Genomic DNA, 17,304 nt, shown 5'->3' with positions numbered 1-17,304 from the left:
TTATTTTCTCATTGCCTGATCAAGATCATTGCAATGACCCAAAATTTTTCGGATGCTGTGATTTTTGTGATATTGCTTTAACAAGTTAATCCGATGTTGCATTCTTCAGTGTGCAAGTGTGGAGATAAGTCCGGATGCCTCTTTAAGAGAAGATGATGGGTCACAGCAGTGCCACACCACTCAAGGCCACACCAGGAGAGCTGAAGGGGCTGTGTGGCGGAAATCCCGCCTTCCGGCGCCTGCGGTTGACCCTGGCCGCAGCCAGTGAGCTCCAGGTAGGAAGATAAACCGGATTGCAGGAAGCGGGAGAGTCGGGAGGAGCCGGGAAGGGCTCCTCTTCCCCATTGGCTGCGTCCGCAGAACCGCCTTGCGATTGGCCATAAGCGCGGGTGGAGGGGGCGGCAGTCCCGCGCGGGCTCGCCCCTCGGGTCGCGAGAGGCGTTGGGATCGCGGGCGCCGCCTGAGCCAGCGGCTGCTGGGAGGCAGTGTCCGCACGCCTACAAGGGGAGGCGGCCGGGCCCTGCGCCTCAGGTCCTGGGCTGGGGCACCGGGGCGGCAGGTGTGGGAGGCTGTGCGGGCGCCGGGTTGGCGGGTTGTCCAACTGGGGCCTGCGCGGACCGCCCGCGGCGCAGCCTCCTGCCTCTCTCCATCTCTAAGTGGTAGTGGCTGTAGGTTTTTCTGCAGGTGATCCTTTTGAGTAATTTGTTTCAGGCAGGCGCCCTGCTGTTGGGTAAAGCGGCAGATTCATGCTGCTGTCACTTGCCGTTCAAACGATGGGCTTCGTGGCCGGGCGCGGTGGCTCAAGCCTGTAATCCCAGCACTTTGGGAGGCCGAGACGGGCGGATCACGAGATCAGGAGATCGAGATCATCCTGGCTAACAAGGTGAAACCCCGTCTCTACTACAAATACAAAAAAAAAAAAAAAAAAATGGGCTGGTGGCGGGCGCTGTACTCCAGGCCACTGGGGAGGCTGAGGCAGGAGAATGGCGTGAACCCGGGAGGCGGAGCTTGCAGTGAGCTGAGATCCCGCCACTGCACTCCAGCCTGGGCGACAGAGGGAGACTCCATCTCAAACAAAACAAAACAAAAAACGATGGGCTTCCTGTCGTGTGTGTGTACCTTTTGGATTTGAGGGCAGGGGGATGACATTGTGATTTGGCCTCCTGTGACTGTCCATTCTCAAGGTCTCGCCAGCGTGGTGCAGAAACCCAGCACACCCTGCCTGCCTTGGAAGGAGGCTTTCCCTTCCCCGAACCTCCCTCTCCCTCCATCTCTTCCCTGTTTCCCTCTCTCCCCCTCACTCCCTTCCCCCAGCTCTTCTCTCCCCTTTTTCTGTTCTTTTTTTTTTTTTTTTTTTTTTTTCTGCATTAAACTTTTCGGGAGTGTCTTTGTAAATTATTAAAAAGCGTTAGGTCTTCAACGTGTGTGTTTACTTGCAGGCGTGAGACCTGGGAGGAAGCTGGAGAAAAGATGCCCTCTGAATCTTTGTGTTTGGCTGCCCAGGCTCGCCTCGACACCGAATGGTTGAAAACAGATATACAGGTGGGGTTTGACATGTCTTTTTCTTGATGTGTTTCTGCTTCCATTAAATTTCTCGTGTAAGCTTTTTTTTTAGGGTATGTAAGGGGAAGTCAATTGTATCTTGCTAGATTAGAGAAGCAGGTTTATTTCCTGTAACTTAAAATGTAACAGTCTTTATGGCTGTTTTTGTAGATCGTGCACGGTTGCCTTTTAATTAGTTTTTTGGAAGTGCACGAAACTTGAGATCTATGAATAGGCAAAAATTTTTTTCCTATTTATTATTACTGGTTAAGAAATCTGCTACACTCCTAACCATATCATGGTGACTGTTGTTACTGATAGTTTTTGAGCTGTTTAGTTAACTGTGGAGGGGAAAATTGGAGAAGTAAGTTCAGTAATTATGGCCTGTAGAAACTGACTCATTTTATGAGGTCTTGTGTTTGTGTTTCTGGAGAGACAAGAGTTAGTTCAGTTGAGCTGTTTGGTTTGTATTTGTAACCAATACAAGGACTAAGGACAATTGTGTTGAAACTGAGGTCATGATGTTAGGATCTTGAGGGCTGAAGGCTCCAAATAAATGGTATATATAGAATTCTATCTGACTTGAAATTTTCCCTTTCTGGACCTCCACATGCTGAGGCTAACAGTGTCCATATTAACAGTGTCCATATTACTGTGCCTTCCATGACAAGAATCAGCGACTTTTTTTTTTTTTTTGGCACGTATCAGTGATTCACTCTGTATATTTTAAAAAGTTTTAACCTCTTCCTCCTAGCCCTCCAGTATTTGTTAATAAATTAAAACGTTTCCCAAAGTGTTTTCGGTGAAACAGTTCCAAAAGATGCTCTTAGAAAAGCTAAGTACATGGAAAAATACAAAGTATGTGTTTTATTCATTACATTTGACAAATTTTTTTGTTGTTGTTTTTTCCTCTGGAGAGGGAGTCTTGCTCTGTCGCTCAGGCTGGAGTGCAGTGGCATGATCCTGGCTCACTGCACCCTCCGCCTCTTGGGTTCAAGCAGTTCTCTGCTTCAGCTTCCTGAGTAGCTGGGATTACTGGCGCCCTCCACCTCGCCCAGCTAATTTTTATGCTTTTAGTAGGGACGGACTTTCACCATACTGGCCAGGCTGGTCTTGAACTCCTGACCTCATGATCCGCCTGCCTCAGCCTCCCAAAGTGTTGGGATTACAGGCTTGAGCCACGGCACCTGGCCCACATTTGATGAATTTTTTTGTCCTTTGTTCTTTTAAAAGTCATGGTTAGAAAGCAGAGCATAATTGTTCTTTATGTAGATCCCAAGTGATTGGGATCTTTAGGGAGATTTTTTGGCATTCAGTAAATGTCTTTATTTTTAGTGTGGCATGATGTGTGTTTTTTATTATTAGAAAATATTTATAGATAGATTTAAATATAATAAATTCCATTTTTTTTTTTTTTGAGACAGAGTCTCACTATGTTGCCCAGGCTGGAATGCAGTGGCACCGTCTCGGCTCACCGCAGCCTCCACCTTCTGGATTCAAATGATTCTCCTGCCTCAGCCTCCCGAGCCGCTGGGATTACAGGTGGCTGCCATCACGCCATGCCAATTTTTGTATTTTTAGTAGAGATGGGGTTTCACCATGTTGCCAGGCTGGTCTCAAATTCCTGACCTCAAGTGATCCGCCTGCCTCGGCCTCCCAAAGTGCTGGGATTACAGGTGTGAGCCACCCACCTGGCTCATTTTCACTCTCCATTAGCTGCTTTTTTCCCCCATTCGTTTCCTACCTTTCTGTGTATGATTTCTGAATTCAGTGTATTTCATGTCTTAACCTTCTGGATTGTTTGTTCTCTCGTTTTCCATGTTGTTAAGGAAAATTAGAGGCTAAGTGAGACTTATAAATTTGCATGTAGTTTCTCAGATCAGGATAAATGCTCACCTGTTGCAGAACGGGACTCTGCTCTTGCTTTACCCAGGATGTGTTTCCTAGTTCCTTCCCAGAGTGGGGCCACACCCTGCTCCAGCCCTCCAGACCCAGCTCTCTGCTCTGACATGATTCCACCAGACTGTATTCCAGCTGTCCTCCCTAACCTGGACCTAGATATTTTCTTTCTTTTCTTTTTTTTTTTTTTGAGATGAAGTCTCACTCGGTGGTCCAGGCTGGAGTCCAGTGGCACAATCTCGGCTCACTGCAACCTCCACCTCCCAGGTTCAAGTGATTCTTCTGCTTCAGCCTCCTGAGTAGCCGGGATTACAGGTGCCGGCCATCACGCCCGGCTAATTTTTGTATTTTTGTAGAGACGGGATTTCACCATGTTGGCCAGGCTGATCTTGAACTCCTGACCTCAAGTGATCCGCCCGCCTCAGCCTCCCAAAGTGCTGAGATTACAGGCGTGAGCCACCGTATCCAGCCCCTGGACCTAGATATTGTCTCATGACCCTTTCCAAAGCCTGATTTGCATCGATTAGTTATATGTGTGTGATAGGTTTTTCTAAAGTTTTTTAGAAGATACCTTTTTACTTTAGTATAAAAGTGCTTTGAATACGCTGAATGTTAAATACATGTTTGTTGAATTTCATTGAAACTTTAATATTAATGAGAACCATTAACTTTTTTTTTTTTTTTTTTTTTTTGAGATGCAGTCTCGCCCTGTCGCCAAGGCTGGAGTGCAGTGGCATGATCTCGGCTCACTGCAACCTCCGCCTCAGCTTCTCCTGCCTCAGCTTCCCGAGTAGCCGGTATTACAGGCGCCTGCCACCACACCTGGCTAATTTTTGTATTTTTAGTAGAGACGGGGTTTCACCATGTTGGCCAGGCTGGTCTTGAACTCCTGACCTTGTGATCCGCCCGCCTCGGCCTTCCAAAGCGCTGGGATTACAGGTATGAGCCACTGCACCCAGCCGACGTTTTTTTTTTTTATTAAAAAACATATAAAATTTATTTTATTGTGGTATCTAGTTGAGTAAATTTTGACCTCTATAGATTCATGTAACCCCTGCCATCATCAGGATGGAGAAGTGTCATCACACCAAAAGCTCCCTTAAGGTGCTCCTTTTTATCACATGTTCCCTGGCCTCGTGCCCTGGCAACCACTGATCTGTTCTCCATCAGTATAGGGTATTCTTTTTGAGAATGTCATGTAAGTAGAACCATATTTTAAGTAACATTTTGAAACCATCTTTATTTACTCCCAGCTATATGTTTGAGATTTATCAGTTGTTCTGTGTATTAATAGTTCTTTGTATTGCTGAATAGTAGTATTTCATCATTTGGATATATCACATGGTGTTTTTCCGTTCTGTTATTGTAGGACCTTATGGTTGTTTCCATTTTTCTTTCACAGTTGTAATCCTGCTGTGAGCATTTCTGTACAGATTTTGTGTGAATGTAGTTTCCATTTCCCTAGCATAAAGACCTAGTAGTGTGAAAGTTGGGTCATGTGCTGAACTGTTTTCCGAAGCAAGTTAAGGCATAGTTTTAGATGATCTTAATGACTTAAAAATACTGTGATCGAAAAAGTTTACCAAGGTGTCATCTGTGTTAAGAACTTGAAATGCACCACTATTTCCTCATTACACTTCTGTTTATTCTTTGGAAAATACGACTTAAATAGCACACAGTTTATTTGTTACCATAAAAAGTCTGACTAAATTTAAAGTTATATATGTGTATATAGCTACATATAACTATATACAGTTATGAGTATTAATATTGTATCTTTGAAATTTCATGATTGTGCCCTATTTATGCAAATGAAAAAAGTTGGTAAATATTTTGCTAATTATTACTTGAACTGATTTTCTGTGTCAGTTTTTGTTCATGTTTATTTCAGGTAACAGAGGGGTCTCTATATTTCAATATGCAAAATTTTACCACCAAAATATTTCTGTACCTTTTAGGTGTCATTTTGTTTTCATCACCAATGTTATCAAATTATTTAACAATCTTATTGCTTCTAAATAATTTCTATTTGTAAGCCTACCCGTACACTATAATTAAATGTTAACTAATGTTTCTTATAGAAAGAAGCCATCTATACTACTTAATTTTCACTCTTAAGAAACTGATTTCAGTAGAATGGCTTAAAAAATCCCATTAGGAAGTTGATGGAATATCATTTTGGAAGACATGCTTTAAATAATTTAATAATTTGATATATTGGTTTCTTTTCTTTTCTTTTCTTTTTTTTTTTTTTTTGAGATTGCATCTCACTCTGTCACCCAGGCTGGAGTGCAGTGGCGCCATCTCGGCTCACTGCAAGCTCTGCCTCCCAGATTCACGACATTCTCCTGCCTCAGCCTCCCGAGTAGCTAGGACTACAGGCGCCTGCCGTCATGCCCGGCCAATTTTTTGTATTTTTAGTAGAGATGGGGTTTCACCATGTTAGACAGGATGGTCTCTATCTCTTGACCTCATGATCCACCCGCCTCGGCCTCCCAAAATGCTGGGACTACAGGTGTGAGCCACCGCACCCGGCCGATGTTTTGGTTTCTTTATGAAAATTTTACTGGATCTGTTACAGATATGATTGATGTATTTTATTTTTAAGTTGTCAGACATTCAGTTCATGATGTGTGTTGTAACTTTTCGGGGAGGGACGTTTGCAGAGACTGACTAATGGTATGGCATTCTGAAAAGCGGTTACAGATTAAAAATTTTTTAATTCTGCAGATGATAGTGTCGAGCAAAGTGGAACAAAGAAAGAAGATCTGGATGACAGAGAGAAAAAAGATGAAGAAACTCCTGCACCTGTATATAGTGCCAAGTCAATTCTGGACAGCTGGGTATGGGGCAAGCAACCAGGTAATCTTCTGAGTTTTGGCACTTTGGAAAGCTTGATCTGACACACCTTTTCTAAATAACTTGGATGGATTATTAGTATTTTTTTGGTAACATTTTTTTTTTGTTTGAGATGAAGTCTCGCTGTGTTGCCCAGGCTGGAGTGCAGTGGCGGGATCTCGGCTCACTGCAAGCTCTGCCTCCCGGGTTCACACCATTCTCCTGCCTCAGGCTCAGCCTCCTGAGTAGCTGAGACTACAGGCACCTGCCACCATGCCCGGGTAATTTTTTGTAGTTTTAGTAGATATGGGGTTTCACCGTGTTAGCCAGGATGGTCTTGATCTCCTGACCTTGTGATCTGCCTGCCTCGGCCTCCCAAAGTGCTGGGATTACAGGTGCAAGCCACTGCACCTGGCCTGCTAACAATTTCTAAAAATGTAATTTAAAAAATTTAAATATTGTGGTAAAATATACATATCATAAAACTTAACCATTTTAACCATTTTTATGTGTACAGTTCGTTGGCATTAAGTATATTCACATTGTTGCCCAGCCATCACCACCATCCATCTCTAGAACTTTTGCATTTTCTCTGACTGAAACTCTGTATCCATGAAACACTAACTCCTTGCTGCCCCCAAGCAACCACCATTCTACTTTTGTCTCAGAATTGGACTACTCAAGGTGTCTCCTGTAAGGGGAATCATACAGTATTTGTCCTTTTGTGACTGGGTTATTGAACTTCTTGGGTCTTTGGGGTTCAGCCGCATGTGTCAAAATTTTGTTCCTTTTAAAGGCTCAATACTAGTCTATTATATATGTAAGCCACATGTTATCCCTTCATCAGTGGGCAATCAGGTTGCTTTCATCTCTTGACTTGTGTGAATAATGCTGCTATGAACATTGGTTTACAAGTGTCTTGAGTCTCTGCTTTTAATTCTTTGTGTCTATACCTAGGAGTGGAATTGATCAATAGATTTTTTTTGTTTTTGTTTTTGTTTGTTTGTTTTGTTTGCTTTTTTGAGACCGAGTCTCATTCTGTCTCCCAGGCTGGAGTGTAGTGGCACGATCTCGGCTCACTGGAAGCTCTGCCTCCTGGGTACATGCCATTCTCCAGCCTCAGCCTCCTGAGTAGCTGGGACTACAGGCACCCGCCACCATGTCCGGCTAGTTTTTTTGTATTTTTAGTAGAGACGGGGTTTCACCGTGTTAGCCAGGATGGTCTCGATCTCCTGACGTGATCCACCAGCCTCGGCCTCCCAAAGTGCTGGGATTACAGGCATGAGCCACCGCGCCTGGCCAATAATGTGGTAGTTTTATGTTTAACTTATTATTTATTGTTATTTTTGAGATTGGGTCTCACTGTGTCACCCAGGCTGGAATGCAGTGATGTAATCATAGCTCACTGCAACCTTGGACTCCTGAGCTGAAGTGATCTTTTTGCCTCAGCCTCCCACGTAGCTAGGACTACAGGTGAACGACACCACGCTTGACTAATTAGAGACAGAATCTCACTGTGTTGCCCAGGCTAGTCTTACACTCCTGGCTTCAAGCGATTTTCCTGCCTCAGACTCCTGAGTTACTGAGATTACAGGTGTGAACCACTGCACCTGGCAGTAGATGTAACTTTTTGAGGAACCAGTAAACTGTTTTCCACAGTGGCTACACTGTTTTACATTCTTGCAGTGGTATACCAAGGTTCCAATTTCTCCACACCCTCACCAACATTTTTTCTTTTTCTTTTCTTTGCTGATGATAGCCATCCTCTTTTGTGTGAGTAGGTACAGCATCTTGTTGTTGTGATTTGCATTTGCCTGATGATTACTCATGCCGAGCATCTTTTTACATGCTTATTGACCATTTGTATACATTTACTGGAGAAATGTCTATTCAAATCCTTTGCACATTTTTTTTTTTTTTTTTTTTTTTTTTGGAGACGGAGTTTGGCTTGTTGCCCAGGCTGGAGTGCAGTGGCGCAATCTTGGCTCATTGCAACCTCCATCTCCTGGGTTCAAGTGATTCTCCTGCCTCAGCCTCCTGAGTAGCTGGGATTACAGGTACCTGCCACCATGCCTGGCTAATTTTTTGTATTTTTAGTAGAGACGAGGTTTCACTATGTTGGCCAGGCTGATCTTGAACTCCTGACCTCGGGTGATCCACCCACCATGGCCTCCCAAAGTGCTGGTATTACAGGCATGAGCCACTGCGCCTGGCCCTTTTGCCCATTTTTTAATTGAGTTTTTTGTTTTGGGTTATAGGAGTTCTTTATCATGGATGGAGTTTCATAATCTCTTCCCTTTCTCCAACCCGGTGAAACCCATATATTTATTCTTTGCTTACTTTATTTTGTGTAATTAAATTTTTTAAATGTGTGATGCATTTTTGTTCCAATTAAAAATATACATGGAATAAATGTTTTCTTATAAAAATGTATAGATTATAAAGATTTCACCTGACTGCCCACCCCAATTTCAGTTTTCCTGTAAGAGTTAGCCACTATTATCCCTTCAGTGTGGATATTCAGACTTTCTTTTCCTTGAATGGACATACATGTGTAAATGTACATATATAAAAATAATCTGTGACTCCAGGCATGGTAGCTCACACCTGTAATCCCAGCACTTTGGGATGCTGAGGTGAGAGAATTGCTTGAGGCCAGCAGTTTGAAGCTGCAGTGAACTATGATTGTGCCGCTACACCCAGCCTGTGTGACAGAGTGAGACCCTGTCTCTTAAAAAAAAAAAGTCCGTATTGTGGGGTTAATAATAGTACCTACCTTGTAGGCTATTATGGGATCAGTACAGTAGGCCAGGCAAAGTGCCTATGCAATTATCTCGTATGTAGTAAGTACCAGCATATACTACCTGTTACCCAGAAGTTTGCTGAAATGTGCCTTGTATTTTCTCTCTTTCCATTTTGATCAGTTTTACTAGAAGTTATCAGTTTAATTGAGTTTTTTCAAAGAGCCAGTTGTTGGTTTTATTGATTTTGTTTGTTTTGTTTTTCATTGATTTCTGTTTACTCTTTATTATTTCCTTTTTTCTGCTTCCTTTGGGTTCCATTTGCTCTTCTGTCTCTTCTAGTTTTTTTTTTTTTTTTTTTTTGAGACAGAGTCTCGCTCTGTCTCCCAGGCTGGAGTGCAGTGGCGAGATCTCAGCTCACTGCAAGCTCCGCCTCCCGGATTCACGCCGTTCTCCTTCCTCAGTCTCCCGAGCTGCTGGGACTACAGGCGCCCGTCACCACGCCCGGCTAATTTTTTTTATTTTTAGTAGAGGTGGGGTTTCACCATGTTAGCCAGGATGGTCTTGATCTCGCGACCTCCTGATCCACCCGCCTTGGCCTCCCAAAGTGCTGGGATTACAGGCGTGAGCCACCACACCTGGTGCTCTTCTAGTTTTTTAAGGTAAAGGCTTAGATCATTGACTTTAGATTTTTTGTCTTTTCTAACAAGTGTTCAAAACTATAACATAAATTTATCTCTAAGCATTGTTTAGCCACATTTCACAAATTTGGAAATGTTTATTTATTTTCCTCTTCATTCAGTTGAAAATATTTTCTAATTTCCCTTTTAATTTCTTCTTTTACCCACTTATTATTTGGAAATGTGTTATTTCATTTCTAAATGTTTGGGGATTTTCAAATATCTCCTGTTAACAATTTCTAAATTAGTTGTAGTCAGAGAAAATATTCTGTGATTTCAATGTTGAGGCTTGCCTTAAGCCCCAGAATATGATCTATTCTGTGGAATGTTTCATGCACACGTAATAAGAATATGGCCAGGTACGGTGACTCATGACTGTAATCCCAGCACTTTGGGAGGCCGAGGTGGGTGGATTACTTGAGGTCAGGATTTCTTGACCAGCCTGGCCAACATGGTGAAACCCTGTCTCTACGAAAAATAGAAAAATTAACTGGGTCTGGTGGTGGGCACCTGTAATCTCGATTGTGCCACTGCATTTTAGTCTGGGTGGCAAAGCGAGACTATGTCTCAAAAAAAAAAAAATGTGTATTTTGCTGCCCTGTAAAGCTTAATGAGATCCAGTTGATAGTGTTCAGGTATCCTTGACTTGAAATACTTTTCTGCCTACTTGTTCTATTCACTGTTAGGAGAGGAGTTGAACTAACACACAAGGTTGGATTATCACATTAGTTTGACATGAATCTCAGAGATCTTACCCGTACCTGATTACTTAGTAACTTTAAAGAAAGATACAAGTAATATCCTCACTTGTGTGCTCAGGCAAAGTGGGGAGAGATGTGGGACAATCTGTGCAACTCCCCCAAGTCCGTCCTCTTTGAGCCCCGCCTGAGAGATGGGACCTCTCACTGAGGCGTGCCGCCCCCTCACTGAGGCGTGTCATACTCTCAGGTGTGTCATCCCCTCACTGAGGCATGTCGCCCCCTCACTGAGGCGTGTCGTCCTCTCACTGAGGTGTGTCGTCATTTCACTGAACAAGGAGCATTAAGGATGTGCAGTGTTCCCATTTTGTAGTCAGTTGGTTTATACACCTTAGGGAACCTTTTCCAGGGAGCCATGTCCCATAAGTCCGTGGATTTTAGGTACGTTTACCAAACACAATCCTCAACTAACCACATCTTGCTAAAAACATTTCATAGGTAAGGACTCTTTTCCTAGCAAATACTAGTCATTTATTTACAGAGAAGCCGTCTCAGCGTCTCAGCATTCTGGGGAGATGAGCCCCAGCGACTGGCCTTTATTTCCCAGGAGTATCTCCATTGTGCTGGGGAGGCATGAAGAGCAGTTTCACTGCTTAGTTCCTCTTTCTTCTGTGGAGAATTGAAATCTCTCATGCTAATTATGGATTATTTTCTTTCAGCTCTGCAGTTTTTGCTTCATGTATTTGAAAACTATGTTATAAGGTGCATGCAGTTTTTTGTTTTTTGTTTTTGTTTTTTGGAGATGGAGTGTTGCTCTGTCCCCCAGGCTGAAGTGCAGTGGCGAAATGACATAAAAATCCTAAAAGTGCATGCACCTGGCTGGGCACGGTGGCTCACGCCTCTAATCCCAGCACTTTGGGAGGCCGAGGAGTGCAGATCACGAGGTCAGGACATTGAGACCATCCTGGCTAACATGGTGAAACCCTGTCTGTACTAAAAATACAAAAAAATTAGCTGGGCGTGGTGGTGGGTGCCTGTAGTCCCAGCTACTCGGGAGACTGAGGCAGGAGAATGGCGTGAACCTGGGAGGCAGAGCTTGTAGTGAGCTGAGATCGCACCACTGCACTCCAGCCTGGGTGACAGAGTGAGACTCTGTCTCAAAAAAAAAAAAAAAAGGAATAAGTATAATATAATGTAAATAATTAAAATTATATAATATATATAAAATAAGTGAATACTTATTAGAGAGTTGCTGTGCAAATGACATGAAATAATGCACTTGAAGCTCCTAAGTCAGTGCCTGGCACATACTGTTCGATAAACATTTGTCGTGATTTTAAAAATCTGTTGTTTTGCCTTTCTCCTTCTTTCCCCTCACCTAGGTATCAAAGTACCTACAGTTATGGGTGGGTAACTAGACCCGAAATATACCTCTCTTGCTCAGATTAAAGCCCAGCTTGTTGACTCAGGGTGGCTTTAATGAAGAGGGTTTACTTGGAAGCTCTGCTTGTTCACAGGTACAGAGCTTTCGCAGAACCGACTCTCTACCTGGCAGCCTTGAAGGGGCTTGGATTCAAAGCATGTTCTTCAGCCACGTCATCTTTAGTCAAACTGCAGGGGGAATTTGTAGCTTTTAGAATAGTTCCTATTCCTTTCATTCCTGTTTTTCTTTTTTGCTCTTGCACCTCAACCTAAAAAGAAAAACACATTAATTTGAGCCATAGGATTTTAGAACTTGTTTTTTCTTTTGCTTAGATACGTTTGACTAAAGCTTCCTTTTTCACAGGTTTATTTTTTCCAACATTTTATTATGAAAAAGATTATACTGAAAAGTTGAAAGAATTTTACAGTGTGCACCCACATATTCATTCACCACCTGAGACTGTGCCGCTGGCATCATCCCACGTGCTTTATCACCGCTCTCTCCACCTTTTCATCCCTCTATTCATCCATCAGTCCCTCACATTTTTTTTGCAGTGTTTCCAAGGAGACCTCTGGACACTTGCTTCTCAACATTGCAGCATGTAGGCCCTCAGCAGGAGTTCAGAAGTGTACATTTCATAGTGAGCCTTCTGGGAGTGTTAACAGATCACAGCTTTTCTTTTTGTCTAACGAAAAGGGCTTGCTGGCCATTTGGTGTTGTAATCTCTTAGAAGAGTAAACTCTTAGGGACTATCTAAATCATTCTTAATAATTCTCTCTGCTGTGTAAAGTAGGTCTAGGAGGACCCTTTCTGACGTTGTTAGCATAGGTTTTAGCTTAAGTTTTTTAAATGCTGCTTATCAAAGTGATTAAGTTCCCATTTGTTACTGTTTTTTGAGCATTTTTATGCATGAGTATTGAGTTCTGTCATTTGCTTTTTCTTTTATTTTTTTTGAGACGGAGTCTCGCTCTGTCGCCCAGGCTGGAGTGCAGTGGCACAATCTTGGCTCACTGCAAGCTCCGCCTCCCGGGTTCACTCCATTCTCCTGCCTCAGCCTCCTGTAGCTGGGATTACAGGCGCCCGCCACCATGCCCAGCTAATTTTTTGTATTTTTAGTAGAGACGGGGTTTCACCATATTAGCCAGGAAGGTCTCGATCTCCTGACCTCGTGATTCGCCCGCCTCGGCCTCGCAGAGTGCTGGGATTACAGGTGTGAGCCACTGTGCCCGGCCTGTCATTTGCTTTTTCTCAATCAATTGATTTGTAATCATGGAATTTTTGTTCTTTAGCCTATTGATAGGGTGGGTTACATTGATTTTTGACTGTTGAACCAGCTTTGCATTCCTGCAGTGAAACTACTTGGCGGTGATGTGTAATTCTTTTTATATGTTGTTTAATTCTACTTACTAATAATTCACTGAATATTTTTGTGTCTATGTATATGAAGTATATTGTCCTGTAGTTTGTACTGTCTTTAGGTTCGATATCATGCTAATATTAGCTTCTTAAAATGAATTGGGAGGTTTTTCCTCTTCTAGTTTCCAGAAGAGATTGTTTTGAGTCTGTGTTAATTCTTTTTTAATGTTTGATGGAATTATCCAGTGAATTCATTTGGGTCTGGTAATTTCTTTTTTTTTTGGGGATTCTTAGAATTATGAATTCAGTTTTCTTGATAGTGGTAGGGCTATTCAAATGATCTATTTTATATTTGGTGAGTTGTAGTAATTTGTATTATTTGAGGAATAAGTCCATTTTGCCCAAGTTGTCAAATTTATGTGTGTAGAGTTGTTCCTAGTAATTCCTAATTATCTTTTTTATATATTTAGAGTCTGTGACATCACTAATGTTGGTAATTTATGTCTATTCTTTTTATTTATTTATTTTTTTGGTCAGTATTGCTGAGAGAGGTGTGTCAGTTTTATTGATCTTTTCAAAGAAGCAGCTTTTTGCTTTACTGTTTATTGTTTTTCTGTTTTCACTTTGTTTCTACTCTTACCTTAATTATTTCTTCCTTTCTGCTTACTTTTGGGTTGATTTTGCTATTTTTTGTTTCTTTTAGGTTGTCGAGGCGGGCACTTATATTATTGATTTGTTTCCAAGTTTCTAATGTACCATTCATTTAGTGCTGTAAATTTCTCATCACCCACTGTAGCTCTTTCCCATGCATTTTGATGTATTGTACTTGCATTTTCTCTCAGTTCAGAATATATTTTAAAATTTCCCTTGAGACTTCCTCTTTGATCCATGGGTTATTTAGAAGTTTATTGTTAAGTTTCTGAGAGTTAGGCAATTTTCCTGTAATTGTTCTCTTGTTGACTTCTAATTTGTTTCCATTGTTTGAGGGAACATATGTTGTGTGATTTTAATTTCAAAAAATTTGATAGGTTTGTTTTATGCCTCAGAATATGTTCTAACTTAGTATTTGTTTTGTGCATACTGAACAGATTATGTATTCTGCTGTTATTGGCTGGAGTGTTCTATAAATTTTGATTGGATCTAGTTGATTGATGGTGATGTTGAGTTCTATGTCCTGGCAGCCTTTCTGTCTCCTAATTTTATTAGCTGTAGAGAGAGATTTTGAGGTCTCCAACTATAAAAGTATAGATGTCTTTTTCTCCTTTCAGTTCTGTTCATTGTTTTTGGTTTCAAATTGCTGCATCTTAATGGTGTATTGACCAAGTTCTCATTTTGTAATATTGCCGTCTATTCCTGGTAATTATCTTTTTTTTTTTTTTTTTTTCTTGAGATGGAGTTTCGCTCCTTTTGCCCAGGCAGGACTGAAGTGGTGTGATCTCAGCTCATCAACCTCCAAACCCACCAGGTTCAAGTGATTCTCCTGCCTCAGCCTCCTGAGTAGCTGGGATTATAGGGGCCCACCATCACGCCCAGCTAATTTTTGTATTTTTAGTAGAGATGGGGTTTCGCCATGTTGGCCAGGCTCGTCTCAAACTCTTGAGCTCAGGGGATCCACCCACCTTGGCCTCCCAAAGTGCTAGGATTACAGGTGTGAGCCACTGTGCCCAGCCCTCTTGGTAATTATCTTTGCTCTGAAGTTTACTTTATTTGATATTAATGTAGCCAACTTCTGCTGTCCTTTCAGTAATGTTTGCATGATCTTTCTTTTTCTGTGCTTCTATTTTCAGTTTGCCTATTTGAAGTCACTTTCTTACAGACAACATGCAGTTGGATCATGTTCTCTAGCCTACTCTCCCAGTGTCTTTTAATGTATTTAGACTTTACATTTAATGTCATTATTGTTAAATTGAGGCTTAACACTACCATTTTATTTTGTATTTTCTATGTCTTCTGTTTTTCATTTTTTCGGTTTGGTTCTTCCTGGCTGTCTGTGGTTTACTTGACCATTTTTAGCATTTTATTTTGATTTATCTGTAGTGTTTTAGAGTGTATCTTTTTGTATAGCTTTTTTAGTGGCTTTTCTAGGTAGTATATTACATACAAATTGAGCATCTCTAAACCCAAAATCCAAAATCGGAAATGCCCCAAAATTCGAAACTTTTTGGGCCCCCAAGTAGAAAATTCCATTCATAAGTACTTAGCATGAATTTTGTTTCATGCACAAAATTATTAAGAATACTATATAAAATTACTTTCAGGCTGTGTGTATAAGGTATATATAAAACATAAATGAATGTATTTTGACTTGGGTCCTGTCCCCAAAATATCTCATTATTTATATGCAAATATTCCTAAATCTGATAAAAATCTGAAATGTGGAGCACTTGTGCTCCTGAGCATTTTGTAAGGGACACTCAGCCTGTTTATGTATGAACTCTTATTAGATTGTACCTGGTGTTGTCATTTACTAATTTCAGGGATATAGAAACTACCTCCCCTGATGTTCCTTTATGTTCTCCTGTTCATAATATACTTGCCTTAAAGATTTCATTTGCTTACATTTATAACCACATATGACAATGTTATAATTTTTGGTTGAACCTTCAGACATAATTTAGCAAAGTCAAGAGGTGAGGGAAAAGTGTATTGTATTTATGCGTTGGTGTGCTTGTCATCTCCTCTTTCCGGAAGTTCCAGGGTTTTCTTTGATGGTTGCCATTCTGCTTAGAGAACTTCCATTAGCCTTTCTTTTGGTGTGGGTCTTCTGGTGACAAATCCTGTTTCACTTCCTCTGAGAATGTTTTGCTTTCCTTTTCATTCCCGAAGGACATTTTTGCTGGATATAAGAATTCTGAGTTAATGGTTCTTTTCATCATTTGAAAAATATTTTGTACTTTCAGCTGGCCTCCATGGTTTCTGATGAGAAATTCGCTGTCATTTGACTTGTTAATCCATGATAGTTAAGGTACTGTTTTTCTTTAGTGGCCTTTGAAATGTTTTCTTTGTCTTTTGTTTTTTGGAGTTTGGTTATGATATGTCTTAGTTTGGATTTCTTTGGGTTCATCCTGTTTAGGGTTTGCTTACCTTTGATTCATAGGTTTATGTCTCTTCCCAAATTTGGGAACTTTTAAGCCATCACTTCTTAGAGTACAGTTTGAACCCAAACTTCTTTTTTTTTTGAGACAGTGTCTTGCTGTGTCTCCCAGGCTGGAGTGCAGTGTTGCAATCTCGGCTCACTGCAAGCTCCGCCTCCCGGTCAACCCCACCTTCTTTCTCCTGTCCCTTTGTGAGTTCAGTGACTGGAGTTGTTATAGTCCCATAGGTCCCTGAGACTGTTTTGTTTTTTTTTTCCCCCCGCGGGGGCATGTACTTCTTTCTTTTCTTTTCTTTTTTTTTTTTTTTTTTTTGAGACCTGTTTTCCAGGCTGGAGTGCAATGGCACCATCTCGGCTCACTGTAACCGCCGCCTCCCGAGTTCAAACGATTCTCCTGTCTCAGCCTCTCGACTAGTTGGGATTACAGGTGCCCGCCACCATGGCCAGCTAATTTTTGTATTTTTATTAGAGATGGGGTTTCACCATGTTGACCAGGCTGGTCTCAAACTCCTGACCTTGTGATCCGCCTGCCTCGGCCTCCCTAAGTGCTGGGATTACAGCTATGAGCCACCATGCCCCGCCTTAGGGGCATGTATTTCTTCTGTGTTATTCACATTGGGTAACTTCTGTCTTTTACATCACTGATTCTTTGCCCTTTTTCCTCCATTCTACTGCTGTGTCCATTCACTGAGCTTTTTATTTTGGTTATTTTTCAGTTCTAAACTTTCTATTTGGTTTCTTTTTTTTGTCTTCCTTTTCTTGTCTTAGGCTATTTTTTTCACTTATTTCACTTGTGTTTGTAATTGCTTGTTGAAGCCTTTTTATCATGACTGTTTTTAATTATTGGCCACATTATTCCCACATCTTTCATCATGGTATTTCTATAATTGTTTTTTAAAATTTGGTTTTAGATCTTCCTGGTTCTTGGTATCATGAGTGACTTTCTCAATAGAACATGTTGTTAGGCGACTCTAGGTGTTACTTAAATCTTCTGTGTAAGTGGTTAAATCTTTCTGTGACCCTGCTCTGGCAG

At 41.5% G+C, this 17,304-nt stretch overlaps 1 protein-coding gene across 13 annotated transcripts in view; it reads left to right on the top strand.

Moving 5' to 3' along the window:
• The first annotated feature begins 396 nt into the window (after window positions 1-396).
• LOC115930830 (E3 ubiquitin-protein ligase HERC2-like) overlaps window positions 397-17,304 on the top strand; it is a 49,503-nt gene continuing 32,595 nt past the window's right edge. For 5 of the 13 annotated variants that reach the window (XR_010130944.1, XR_010130939.1, XR_008672147.2 and 2 more), the window contains exons 1-5: window positions 404-531; window positions 1,440-1,542; window positions 2,967-3,084; window positions 4,143-4,380; window positions 6,172-6,303. The gene's annotated coding sequence lies outside the window, so the exon portion shown is untranslated. Of the gene's footprint in view, window positions 884-1,439; window positions 1,543-2,966; window positions 3,085-4,136; window positions 4,381-6,171; window positions 6,304-17,304 lie in introns of all 13 variants that reach the window. The other 8 variants (XM_063698441.1, XR_008672153.2, XR_008672152.2 and 5 more) reach the window with 8 other exon arrangements.

Source organism: Gorilla gorilla, chromosome 16, assembly GCF_029281585.2.
Source record: "Gorilla gorilla gorilla isolate KB3781 chromosome 16, NHGRI_mGorGor1-v2.1_pri, whole genome shotgun sequence".
Taxonomy (NCBI): domain Eukaryota; kingdom Metazoa; phylum Chordata; class Mammalia; order Primates; family Hominidae; genus Gorilla; species Gorilla gorilla.
The sequence above is the reverse complement of the archived record's forward strand: the minus strand, read 5'-3'. Positions and strand labels throughout refer to the sequence as shown.